Here is a 13,173-nt window from a genome sequence, read left to right as displayed (position 1 = left end):
TTCCTGTTCACTGCTGTTGCTTGACTTGCCAATGATTTTGCTCTCATTCGGAGCGCATCTTTGACCAGGGTTTTAATGTTACTGTTGTTGCTCCAGACCCCCAGGTACTTTAATGACGGAACCTGTTCCATATGCGTTTGGCCCAGGTACCAGAGGATTTTCTTTCGACTTTTTTTTTTCAAGCACCACGATTTTTGTCTTTCCTGTGTTTACCTGCTAGTCCTTCTCCTTCACGTACTTACTCAGTTTATCCAACTGGTGCTGCATACCAACTGACGTTTGGCCTATTAAGACCAAGTTGTCGGCATAGAGAAGGTGGTTTACATGGACCACACCCATACATGGGGGAAAACACCTTGCCAGTTCCAGAGTCAAATTGAGATCGGACCGAAAAAGGTTCAAAATAGCCAGTGCCAGTGGGCAACCTTGTTTTAGGCCTCTGGAGGTTTTGATCTCACATGACAAAAGGCCCAATCTATTCAGTCTTATTCTCATGCTGGGGTTTGAGTGCAATGTGATCAAAGGCTCCAAAATTGGCTTTGGGCAGTTCCATGTCAACAGTTTTTTCCACAGTCGTTTGCGACCCACCTGGTCGAAGGCCTGGACAAAATCAACGAGGCCAGGTAGCTTCTCAGTTTGCCTTCCCATACCATTCCTTTCAACATACCAAACAGTAAGATGTTGACCCCTGTGTCAAACCCCCTCACAAAACCAGTCTGTAAGGGGTTGTTGCGTCCTTCACTCCTGGACCATTCATTTAACCTCGTCAGCAACATGGAACAAAAGATCTTACCAATTACATCCAGAAGGGCTTTTGGACGATGGTTCTTAGGATCTTCCCTTTCGCCCTTCTTGAATATTGGCACCACTATCGCTCTCCTCCAAGAGTTAGGAATGGAGCAGTTCTGGGTAATTCGTTTGAACAACAGATGAATGAAAGCAGCCCACGATTCCGGGTTTTGTTTCAGCATTACATTAGTAAGGCCATCAGGGCCAGTGGCACGGGGGCTGTTTAACTTCATCAGTTTCTCCGTTATGTCCTCAATATCGTGGGGGATGTCCCATGGTATCAGCTCTTTGCTCAAGTTAGGGACACCCAAATCTTTTTTTGCTATGTAAAGCCCACTGAAATTACATATCCATGCTTCCTCCCGAACACAGTTAAGCTAAGATGTAGTGACATTACCCGAGCAGGAATTTACCCAGGACCAGAATTCACTCACTTTCCTCCCACAGATTGCTTTCAGCGTGTTTTCAGAGTTGTGCTGATACAAATGTAACCCGTGCGAGCACAGCCAGTTCTTGTAGTCTTTGGCTGCCATTCTAGCTCTGAGTAAGTCATCCGGATGTTCGGAGTTAACAGCTCTTCCTTTAATCCTCCTCGGTGCCCTTTATTTTGCAACCAGGAGTGCATCGTAGGAGTGTAGTATAGGTGTATCTCATCAATGAATTCCCCAATGTTTTGAGTGGAAACATTCAAGTAGAGGCGTGTAGTCCACTGTGCCACATTTCTCCCTTACTCCTGTGTTCAGGTAGTTGTTCACAAATTGGGCTGTGAGAAGTGCTGTTGCGTTCCTCGACATTTGTAATCGTATCCCTCTATTGCACTCAATTACAAGGTCCTCCAATCCTTTTCTGTCACAACGAGGGGCTGCTACCCAAGACATTGTCAGCAGATTGGGATCACTGTGGGACCTGTCCACCTCTTTGAAGGATGTTACGAAAGGTTGAAAGTTCCTGGAGACAAAAACGTAATCTATGGCAGCCTCTTGTCCTTCTCTCAACAAAGTTGCGCGCCGGGGAGACGTCCTCCAGCATTTGATCATTCAGCATGTGCATGTCCCTTGATGCCGTAATGGATTGCCACAAGACTCCGCTTGATGCTGAAGTGTTTCCTTGTACACCCCTTTTTTACAACAGTCACACAGGATGATATTGGCAGCGTCGCGGTTAATATGTGCATCGTCCATCAAGGATGTCACCAGATCCTTGAATACTTCGTTCTAAAGGGCCCTCGGGTTCCAGTATAAATTTATGATAGCCAGGCGAAGTGCCTTGATCTGGCTTGCTCGTCCGTGCGTGGCGACCATCCTACTATGATTTCCTGGTAAAGAGGTTAGAAAAAGTCACCTTCATTAAATGAATGCCACTTCCTGACTTGATTGCTGTTAGGAGGCCTGACGTTGGTCTTCCCTTGGGGCCTTTTGTGGCGGGGTTCAAGATTATGTTGTGTCCATCCAGGCTTGGTTTCTGATGGAGCCAAGTCTCTTGGAGACACAAAAGATCATAGTCCCCCAAATTCACGTTTGCATTAGTCTCCACAGCGCCTGCATCACACTATACACTCCTACCCCATAAAATGGTCCTACAGCAGCAAACGCCCCCTCCAGCATTCTTCCTGAGTGGAAGTGAAGGTGTGACCATTAGCCAGCCCCTCCCCCCACATACTGGGATAAGACTTGCAAGCCCCTTTAAGACAACTACCATTGATTACAGCAGATGATGGTCGTAATTTAGTTATTGTGCATGTTCTCGGACACTGAGAGGCCCTGGAAGTTTGTCAAAAGATTTTCCAAATGTTTCAGTAAAACCAGAAGGATGCATTATTGAGGAGCTGCATACAGTCCTTTGGTGTTCTACTCCATCTTGGGCAGTCATGAATCAGTGAATGCGGGGTCCTTATCGCCGGCAGAGGTGTGCCAGCCCTCATAGAATGTAGTAACCGGCCAGCACAATCTTGGGCATAGCTAAAGACTTCACTCAAGCTAGGGATAATCTAATAGCAATAATATCCAATAATAAGCAACATTCTGCTTCAATTAACAATGGTAAAGAAAACAAGGACACATCACTGGTTGATTATATAGATCTATTGATGGTAGTCTTTGCCCAGCACTTGGGCATCAACAAGCCCACGTAGGAGGCAACCAAACGTAGAAATAGCAATTAAAAATAATGTGTATACAATGGCAAATGAAACCCTAGTGGCACTACTAGTGAGTGTTGCTAATCACTGCTTGGCATGCCAAGAACAAAACTGACAAAATAATGAAACAAAACGAATGACTTTAAAATTGTAAAGCTTTCTGGGAAGAGGCACGAGTAGGGGCATGAACGCAGGTGCGGGCGCAGTGAGAGGAAGAGGCTGAGGGAAAGGTCGGATGAGGAGGAGGTGGCATGAATGGTTTTCACAATGCAGCCCCTGGAAGTAACATTGCTTCAAATTACTTAAACAAGAAGGACACTGGCAATAGGAATGCCCCCAATAGACTGCAGCAAACCTTAGCACCTTTGCCCCATTCCCCAATCATAATGCTCCACCTTTCCAGCCACAAATGGCAGCAGCCCCGCAAAGGAGAAACTCATGCTAAGACAGACTTAGACAATGTGACGTCGTCATGACCCTTTCCATTCCAGTTAGTCAGGGAGGCCCTTTAGAAGAGTGTGTAATTGAGGGACAATATCTGTACCATGGCTCGTAGACACTGGATTCAGACGCTTAGTTCTCTGGTCTCAGGATATTCCACTTCACTCCTTTCTTCTGCCACTGTTAAAGTTGGCAGTATTTAAAAACATCCCGTTTTGCACCATATATCTACACCCCCGTCTATGTCTCTAGGGGAGATATCTGAACAAGATGCATGTTTATTGGGTCCTTCTTCGACATGATTTGCAACGCACACTGATTTGTTCCATTCACTGTACACCTGATGGTGTGTTCCTATATGTTCCATCTGAAAATGCAAAAAATGTAGAAGGTGCATTACAGTATATAACAAAAGGAGGGGCACCTGGCCATTCCATGACCATTCCAGGCACTATATGGTAAATCAAAAACAGTTGTGAAAAAAGAAATGGTCTACTAGGTCAATTTTCAAAACATAATTGATGTGTGTTTTTCCATAACCATTTAATACATGGAACATACATGACATACCATACCATCATGGTGTAGTGAGCCTAACACATTCCCCATAAAACACAAAGTTCCAACATATGATACATTTACAGAGCATCTGGTGATTTATAACAGACACAACCTTGTATTGTCAAGCATTTCCAATAGCACAATCTACAAAGAACATACAATGGGCCTCATTATGACGTTGGCGTTAGCCGTGCCTGTAAAACTCCTGCGTCTGTGTCATTTTTTTCCCGGTGCCAGCGAATGGGCAATTACTGGGTCATTACGGCCCTGCCGCACCTGATAATTGCCCATTTGTGGGCGCCGGAAAAAAGATGCTCCCCATTCCCATTCGGCCCCATAGAACTGAATGGGAATGGAGAAGTCGGATGCACCGGCACGACATGCTGTGCTTGCGGGTGCCTTTCTGCCCGCCAGGTCTGACCTGGTGGGCATAAAGGCACCCACGAGCACAACTCGCATGATTACCGGCAAACTTATAATGAGGCCCAATGTCTTTTTGCCTTTTCGGCATACTAAAACAAAACAGAAAGTCGACACAGAAGTGTTTAGGCCTATTATATTTTCTCAGCTTTTAATGTAATGGCCTTCATCAGGACGAGAGTTATGGAAGCGATTCCTCACTGCCTGGGGTTGTGTATGTATCGTGCTGCATAGATGAGTCATGGAGAGTGTAAGCTGCCACCAGGAGGGACACCATATGTCCGTAGTGCTGAGGCAAGTGGAATTAGAGTGTTCTCCTCGTAGCAAACTGTAGTGCAGCTTAGCATAGTGTGATGTGTGGCGGCGGAACTTCACTAGTCCTGGTACCTTTCGACACATCTTGAAGGTGCTAGGACTAGTGCAGTTTCACCGCCACACATCACACTATGAAAAGCCACAATACAGTTTGATAGAGGATAGATGTTTATACCCCCAGGGATAAATAGACCTTGTGGATGATCCATCAGTTTGCTACGAGGAGAACACTCTCGTTCTACTTGCCCCAGCACTACGCACATATGGGGCCTCATTACAAGTTTGCCGGTACAGTAACAACGGTACCAGTATGCTTGCTGGTACCGTTGTGACCGTACCGGCAAACTATGAGTTCTGCTTGCGGATGCCTTTTTGCCCGCCAGGTCTGACCTGGAGGGTGGACCGGCACCCGCGAGAAGAGCATGTCGGATGGACCGGCACCATTCTGAATGGTGTTGGTGCATCCGGCCTCCCCATTCTTATTGAGTCCTATGGGCCTCAAATGGGAATGGGGAGCATTTTTTACCGACAGCCAGGAAAGGGCAATTACTGGGTCCGGCGGGGCCGTAATGACCCAGTAATTGGCCATTCCCGGGTGCCGGTAAAAAAATTACTCTGGCGACAGCCGTGCCGGTTTTACCAGCATGGCTATCACAGAAGTCGTAATGAGGCCCATGCTGTCTCTTCTGGTGGCAACTTAAACTCTCTCTGATTCATCTATGCAGCACGATACATACCCCAGGCAGTGAGGAATCGCTTCCACAACTCCCGTCCTGATGAAGTTCATTACATTCAAAGCTGAGAAAATAAAATAGGCCAATACACTTTGTGTTAACTTTCTGTTTTGTTTTAGTATGCCAAAGAGGCAAAAAGACATTGGGCCTCATTACGTCCCTGGCGTACAGCCGTGCCTGTAACTCAGGCACGGCTGCCGCCAGAGTTGTTTTTTTCCCGGCGCCGTGGAATGGGCAATTACTGGTGTATTACAACCCCGGCGGACCCGGTAATTGCCCATTCCAGGGCGGCAGAAAAAATTCTTCCCCATTCCCATTGAGCCCCACCGGGCTCAATGGGAATGGGGAAGCCGCATGCACCGGCAGCATTCGTGAATGGTGCCGGTCCATACGGCATGCTGTGCTCACAGGTGCCGCTCTACCCCCCAGGTATGGTATGTCATGTATGTTACATGTATTACATGGTTATGAAAAATACACAGCAATTATGTTTAAAAATTGACCGATTAGACGCTATTTGTTTTCACGTGTGTGGTCGTGTCCGGATTCGCCCTGATCAACTGTTTTTGTTTTACTATGTAGGCACATTTACAGGAAAGGCCAATCATATAGTCTGTTTCCACAGAAGGCCCACTAAGCAAAAACGATATTGAATTACTGTCCCAGGTTCCCAGTTGTTTATGGCATCAACGTGCTAATGATGTTGGTCAAATACACAATTTGGAGCCTGTCCAGACAAGTGCATCCTTCCAAACTCCTACTGGAAGTTCAACTTTTTCCATTATGTCCCAAAGCAGACAAGGGTATTCCACTGCTTATTGATTCATTTCTGATGCAAAGTATAATTGTACCAACCACTAGTCCCAGCAACATCCATATCCTTCCTGCAAAGAAACCAGGGAAGGACACCCATCAATTTGGTCGGGATCTCCGAGCAGTTCATTTTGTAGTGCTTCCTACTTTTCCAGTGTGTTACCAAATGCCGCAACTGCTCTGCCTTGTTTTCCGCCTTCTGCTGTGTGTTTCTCTGTTTATGACCTGTGCTCTTATTTTCTATGCCTATAAGCCCTGAGTGTCAAAGTTTATGTTTCTTGACTGGTTTTAGATCGCATTAGGACACGCCTGCCACAAGGCTACACTGAAAACCCACTATATTCCAAGATTTTAAAGAAAAACGTAGATAATATTGGCTTCCTGTACATTTAGCTCTCATGGAATATGTTGCTAATAATCTCTTTTTTGCATTGCCTTTTTATGAAAACAGGATACTTTGGTACTGTTAACCACATTTGCTGATAAATAGCACAAAGCTACCAAACAGAAATAACAGTTGCATCAATAAAGAGTACATTACTTAGTTCATAATATCTCTGCAGGTGCTCAACATTTAATAGACACCCGTGCTGCTGGGATTAATTCCCAGGGATGGTGGGATATTATTGGCAGTGAATCCTAGGATATGTCATGTTTGCTAAGCCTTTGAAAAACATGGCCTGTTTAACTGCGCCTGAACCCCTCAAATGGACTGTTGAGGCAGAACAAGCATTTAGAAGTATTAAACATATGTCTTCATTAGAAGGCACGCGCCCGCAGAGTTTCACAGAAGCACTGGCACCATTGTTAACAGTGCTGCTGTTTCCGTGGTCTCCATTCCCATGGAGTTCTATTGGACTCCGTGGGAATGGGGATTTAAGAAATTACTGGCATCGGACTTCCCGCCCGCCGGTGTCGGAATGCCCCGGTGTTACCGGGAAGTCAGGCGCCGGTAATTCATTATGGGTCCACGGCTACCTGCTGGTTTAAACCGGCACGGCTACCGCCAGACCCGTAATGAGGCCCACACTCTTTCCATTGCAGTGTTGGGTCTTCTGGAATACAAGAAACTGTCACCCTTTACTGTGAGGAATGTGTTGGGTTTGCTTTAACTGTAGTAGCACAGAAACATTGTGACAAGCACCGCCCATCGACCTATTATAGCACTGTATTGGATGCTGTATGATTGCTGCCTTCATTGTGTTTGTATCTGCTGCACCAGCAGTTCAGTTATCTTAGATTTTGGTTCTATGTTCACATTTATTATTGCATTTCTCCATGCAGTAAGTACCTTATTTTTTAAAACAAAGATTCCACACATGTCCACTTCATGCCTTACAAAGTATGAACTGATTTTATTGAATAATGCGGACATAAGACTAGCAAGGTGCCCTGTTCTTTTCCCTCTCTCACTACTGCTGAGTCCAGCAGGATGGCAAACCCTAGGACATCTTCTCTCTCTTCTTGTTGTTCCTCTGCAACATCCTGATTTGATTTATTTTGTTGATGGGTCTGACCTACAAGACAAAAATGGGAAATTAAGTGCTGAATATACAGTATGCTTTTTCAAAGATGATGTTGAAATTACACAATTTCCTGACATATACTATGGACAAATAGCTGAAGTGTTTGCCCTTACTAGAGCATGTTTATTGACAAATTATAAAACAGTAACCATTTTTACATCACAAGTTACGTTGATGTTGTTCATGATTATGGCCATCTTTGGAAACAGAGGGAATTCCTATTGGTTGCAGGTTCCTCAATCATATATGTATGTGCTCTTTTAAATGCCCTTGTATTGCCCAAAGAAGTGACCATAGTGTTTTCCACCAGCTCCTTCAGGACGTCGGTAGGGGAAATGCCCTTGCCAATGCTGTGCCTAAGGAAGCTGCCCCCCTCGCCACTTTCTCAGCCTGTACTCCAGCAATCTCATTTTCTTCTTTTTGGGTACTTACCAAAATACAGAGTGATGCCTCTGATGTAGAGACGCGTGCATGAACTATGTCTGTTTCCTTACATTCTGAAAACATGTTGCTCTCTGCAGATAATCCTATTGTTGTGTGAAGGGTACTTTTACATTACTTTGCTTATGTACACCACAGTGTGGCCTGCAGTACAATGGGACTGGCAAGTGCCAGCATTTTCTTCTATGGCGCAGCAGCACTGTAGGCAGTGCACTATGTGTGTCAACAATACAATGTTATATGCTAAAGGATAATATTGCAAAAATGTGTAATCAGACTCATCTAAAATGGCTTGACGTATTACCTCTTAAATCAAGGCTTATCCCGGCTTTACTCCCTACCCTCAACCTGCTCCCTGACAATACGGATCCTGAGATCTTGGTCGAGGAATAGAACAAAATTATGACCACTTCCTTGGATTTGATTGCCCCCCTCAAACTTAGATCAAGCAAGCCTAAAACTCACTTGAATAAATGGTTTACTCCTTTCCTAAAAAACTTAGGGCAACGAGAAAGAAATTCCGAGGCCGACTGGAAAAAACTACCTTCACCAGCCAACAAACTCAAATTCACCAAGCTATCCTCCCTCTATAAAAAAGAAATATGTCCAGCAAAACGATTTTCCTTTGACACGTGCATATGCCAAGCCAATTCCAATTTATAGGAACTTTTCAACATTCTCAACGAAATAGAGACCCCATAGCACCACCCGACACATGCACCAAAGATAAAAAATTGTGCTCAGAGATCCAAAACACACTAGCCAATAAAATATCCACCTTACAAAACAAAATCTCCAGTAAAAGAGCTTCCTTAAATGACCCCCCCTTCTAAAATAACTGGGAGTACCATTGCTAATGAATCCACCCGATTCAACTTCACCAAAGTTTCTATTCTTGATGTAGAAAGAATCATCTTGTCCCTGAAACCCTCCAACTGTCAGGGCGATCTCTGCCCCGCGCAGCTTATTAAGGATGCAGCCGGTGACCTTTCTCCTTTCATAACGAAGCTCATCAACGCGTCCTTCTCCACTGGTACCATCCCTACCAATCTCAAACAGTCCTGGGTACTTTCACTCTTAACAAAAAAACCTACTCTCGACCCATCCATGCCAACCAACCACCACCTATTAGGAGCTAGACAATCAGGCTTCTGTCCTCAACATGGAACAGAGACAGCCCTCATCGACCTCAAGACCCAAGTTGATGAGCTTAGAGATAACGGCAAAACTGCCCTATTTCTCCTCCTAGATCTCTTAGCTGCATTCGACTTGGTCGATCACACTATTCTATGCAACCACCTTAATACAGCAGCACACTTTTCTGATAAATCAGTCACTTGGATTAGATCCTTCTGAAATGGAAGAACCATGAGGGTTTTCTCACCTGTAGCAGCTGCCGACCCCATACCAATCACCTGTGGCGTGCCTCAGGGATTCTGTATCTCCCCTACATTGTAAAACATTTTTACCAAGCCCCTTTTCGATGATTTGGATCATCTCGGTATCACCTACACCAACTATGCAGATGATACTCAGATCCTCCTCCCGCTTTCAGGGGATTATGAAAAGGATTTGGCTTTGGTGAATAGAGTGTACATCATCATCCAGGCATGGATGGCCACGCATGGACTATGCCTGAATGATGATAAAACCGAACTCATCATCCTGTGCACCCCCTCTAGCCTAAAAAAAATAGGATCTGACTATTCCTCATTTATAATTGATGGTAACAGTATCAAAGTAGGACATGAGGTAAAAACACTAGGCTTCTACCTCGACTCAAACTTGTCATTCGCCAAACCAGTCAACTCTTTAGCGTCTACCACGGCGCTTACACGTGCAAACTTATCCGCACAGCTAAGCCGTTTCTCTCTGACACTAGTTGCACCATCCTGGCCATAGCCCTCATCTTGTCTCGCCTGGATTATTGCATCGCCCTCTATTTAGGGTCAACTAAAGCCACTATCAGAAAAATCCAAACTTTACAAAACAATGCCCTCACAGCGGAATTAGGAATTCCTAGAAGAGACCACATCTCTGAGAGTAGCCTAAAGAATAACTGGCTCCCAACCAATGATAAAATCCTCCTAAAAACCTTGTCACTCACCCAAAAAATCTCTCAACAATGCTGCCGCCATTTACCTGGTCGACAGATTCCACAAACAGATTTCCCTGAGACCATCCAGAACAGTTTATAAAGATTGCCTCTCCATTCCCAGCTTCACTCACTCCACAATTTGAGGTAGCAGCTTCCCTGTGAAAGCAGCCAAACTGTGGAACTCCTTACCTCCCACATTGAGATCTGACCAGTCCTACCAAAAATTCAGGACCAATACTATCTTTTGGCTGAAATCGAATGATCATTAAATGCAGCAAGTAGCCATGAATAACAGGGACTAAACTGCTTTGTGGTCACCCAAATAGTCCATAATGATACTACTTTCGAAAGTCTCTACACTGATACGCTCCATATTATATGTATTGACAGCCTACCCATAATTTATCCATAACTTATGTTTCCTGCAAAGTGCTCCAACAAGCACTTTATCATAACCCAAACACTGCATATGTTATTAAGCCAACTACAGTAGTAGAGCAGCAGCTATGGTATGTGCAACAGACCAGAGACATTAGATTTCCAGGTAAATGGACAATCTTGGAAGCCTCATTGGGGAGGATTACATTTTCCTTTCTCTTATGAAGCTTTTCAATAACATCCATTTTCCTGAATTGCAAAAAAGTGGCCGCTATTCATTTAGCAAAGCAGAAAGTCATACATGACAGGAAAAAAAAGAGTCTTCGAAGGCTGTATATTGAATATGCTAATACTGTAATTTCAGTCTGAAATGTTTAGAAAAGGCAGGTGCAGGATGAGAAGCTGGGACAGTTGGAAAAGGCCACTGGCCTTATCACAGAGGTAGGTATTCAATAGGGCTCCTGGCTAAACCCTGATCTATCCAGGTGCATCAAATAGTCAAAAAACAATTGATCAGGGTGACCAAACGAGACCACCACACTCAAGTGTTCATTAAATTACACAGCAAATGCCATTCTATGTGTGGTTTAGCAAATACATTCAGTGTAATACATTTTAGTTTTCAACCAAGTAATTCAATACATACATACATTCGTGATGAGACAAAATTTCAGCAGGGCACACAGTAATAAATGTACAATTCATATACATAATGGAGTGACATTTTAGTCAATACATTTTAAACTGGTCAGGCATTCTGGGATCATGTAATCTGGTTCAGGAAGAACAACAAATTAATTGGTTGAAAACTAAATTGTATCTGCTAAACCACACATAGAATGGCATTCGCTGTGTAATTTAACAAACACTTGAGTGTGGTGTACTTATGCAGGGAGAGTTGGAGGTAGTGCAGGCCCCGGCCTCAGAAAACCTTGTGGATGATGCAGAGGGTCTTGAAGTTGATCCTTGCAGCCACCGGGAGCCATTGGAGAGATTTCAGGGCTGGAGAGATACGGTCCCTGGGCTTGAGGCCCAGGATAAGTCTTGCAGTACTGTTCTGGATTAGCTCCAGAGGGCACAGAGTAGAGGGAGGCAGATTGAGAAAGAGGCTGTTGTAGTAGTCCAGCCTGGAGAGAACCAGAGCCTGCAGACAGTGAGCGTATGGGGGAAAGTGAGAAAAGGTAGAATACCTCTGAGGAGGTGCAGCTAGAAGTGGGCATTCTTGGCAAGGTCCGTGATGTGAGGAGAAAGGAGAGATTGGAGTTGGATGACACCAAGGTTTTTTGCCTCACCATAAGGTGAGGGCCCTCTAGAGACATTCAGTGTGTGGAAAACTCGCACTAGGTCAAGAAATGACTGTTAGGGAAAAAGGTCTGTTTGGAAGGTAAAGAGTACAGATTTTCCCTGGAAGGAACTGAACTTTTTGAAGCTAATGATAGATGCACCTGGCCCTAAGATGAACGTACACAGGATATACATTTCCCACTGACTTGCCAAAGTAAATTATATTCCATATTCTGGCCTGCTGTACAAGAAATTGAACTAAGTTTTGACATCCCTTTTGATTATACTTGGTTAGTTCAGCAAAGTTGTAAAACAGATAGAACAGTTGCGTCAAATCTAGAAAATCCCAGACATATTTGTCTCGGGAGGATAGCTCAGGGACAACGTGCTCGCCTTGGAAGCAAGATGACACAGAGAAACAGAGGTTTGATCCCCGGGTCCGTGCTTAGAAACCTTTGGGTATTAAGCGTGTTATAAATAACATCTCATATCATACCCATATCTTGCAAATAATTAGTGATGAGAAACATGCTTTCCAAACAGCCTATAGTAAATCCATCACATGTACCCCTAGCAATCTTCTCTGGTATGCCACCAAAACAGTTCGAAATTCCTAACTCCCCATGTAGGCTATTGATATGATAGTTTATTCATATAGCGCCTATACACAATGGGCCTCATTACGACTTTGGAGGTAGCCATGCCGTTTTTCGAGGCATGGCTACCTCCAAACTCTGGTCCGGGTCCCGCAAAAGGGGACTTACCGGGCCATTCCGACCTTGGAGGGCCCGGTAATTCCCTTTTGCGGGAATTACCTATCAACTATCAACTAATAGTTAATTACTATTAACTATCAAGTGGCCGGTGTAGGCCCCAGCGCATTTTTCAAAAAGTCTGCGGACAGTCATAGGAAACACAAAAATGGAGGGTGCAAGCAGAGCACAACCAATGCACCTTTCGCTGGGAGTAAATAGTGGCTCTGAAAAGAGCCTTTCCGTGCTGATTTGTGTGTTTCAAAAACTGTGGATTCTAAAAAACAGATCGATAGGTGACTATAAATCCATAAAAGGTTGCAATGCATTTTGAACATTTCGAAGAAAAATCTGATTGCCAGCATATGTGAGATGGACTCCATCTCTGGGAAAAATGAAAGTGCTGGGAAACAAAATGTTTTGATTGTGGAATGAGAACATGCCAACATCTCTTAGAAAGGCACAAACAGCCTTATTGACATTG

This window comes from Ambystoma mexicanum, chromosome 9, assembly GCF_040938575.1.
Source record: "Ambystoma mexicanum isolate Mex_15411 chromosome 9, UKY_AmexF1_1, whole genome shotgun sequence".
Classification (NCBI taxonomy): domain Eukaryota; kingdom Metazoa; phylum Chordata; class Amphibia; order Caudata; family Ambystomatidae; genus Ambystoma; species Ambystoma mexicanum.
Note: the sequence above shows the minus strand (reverse complement) of the source record.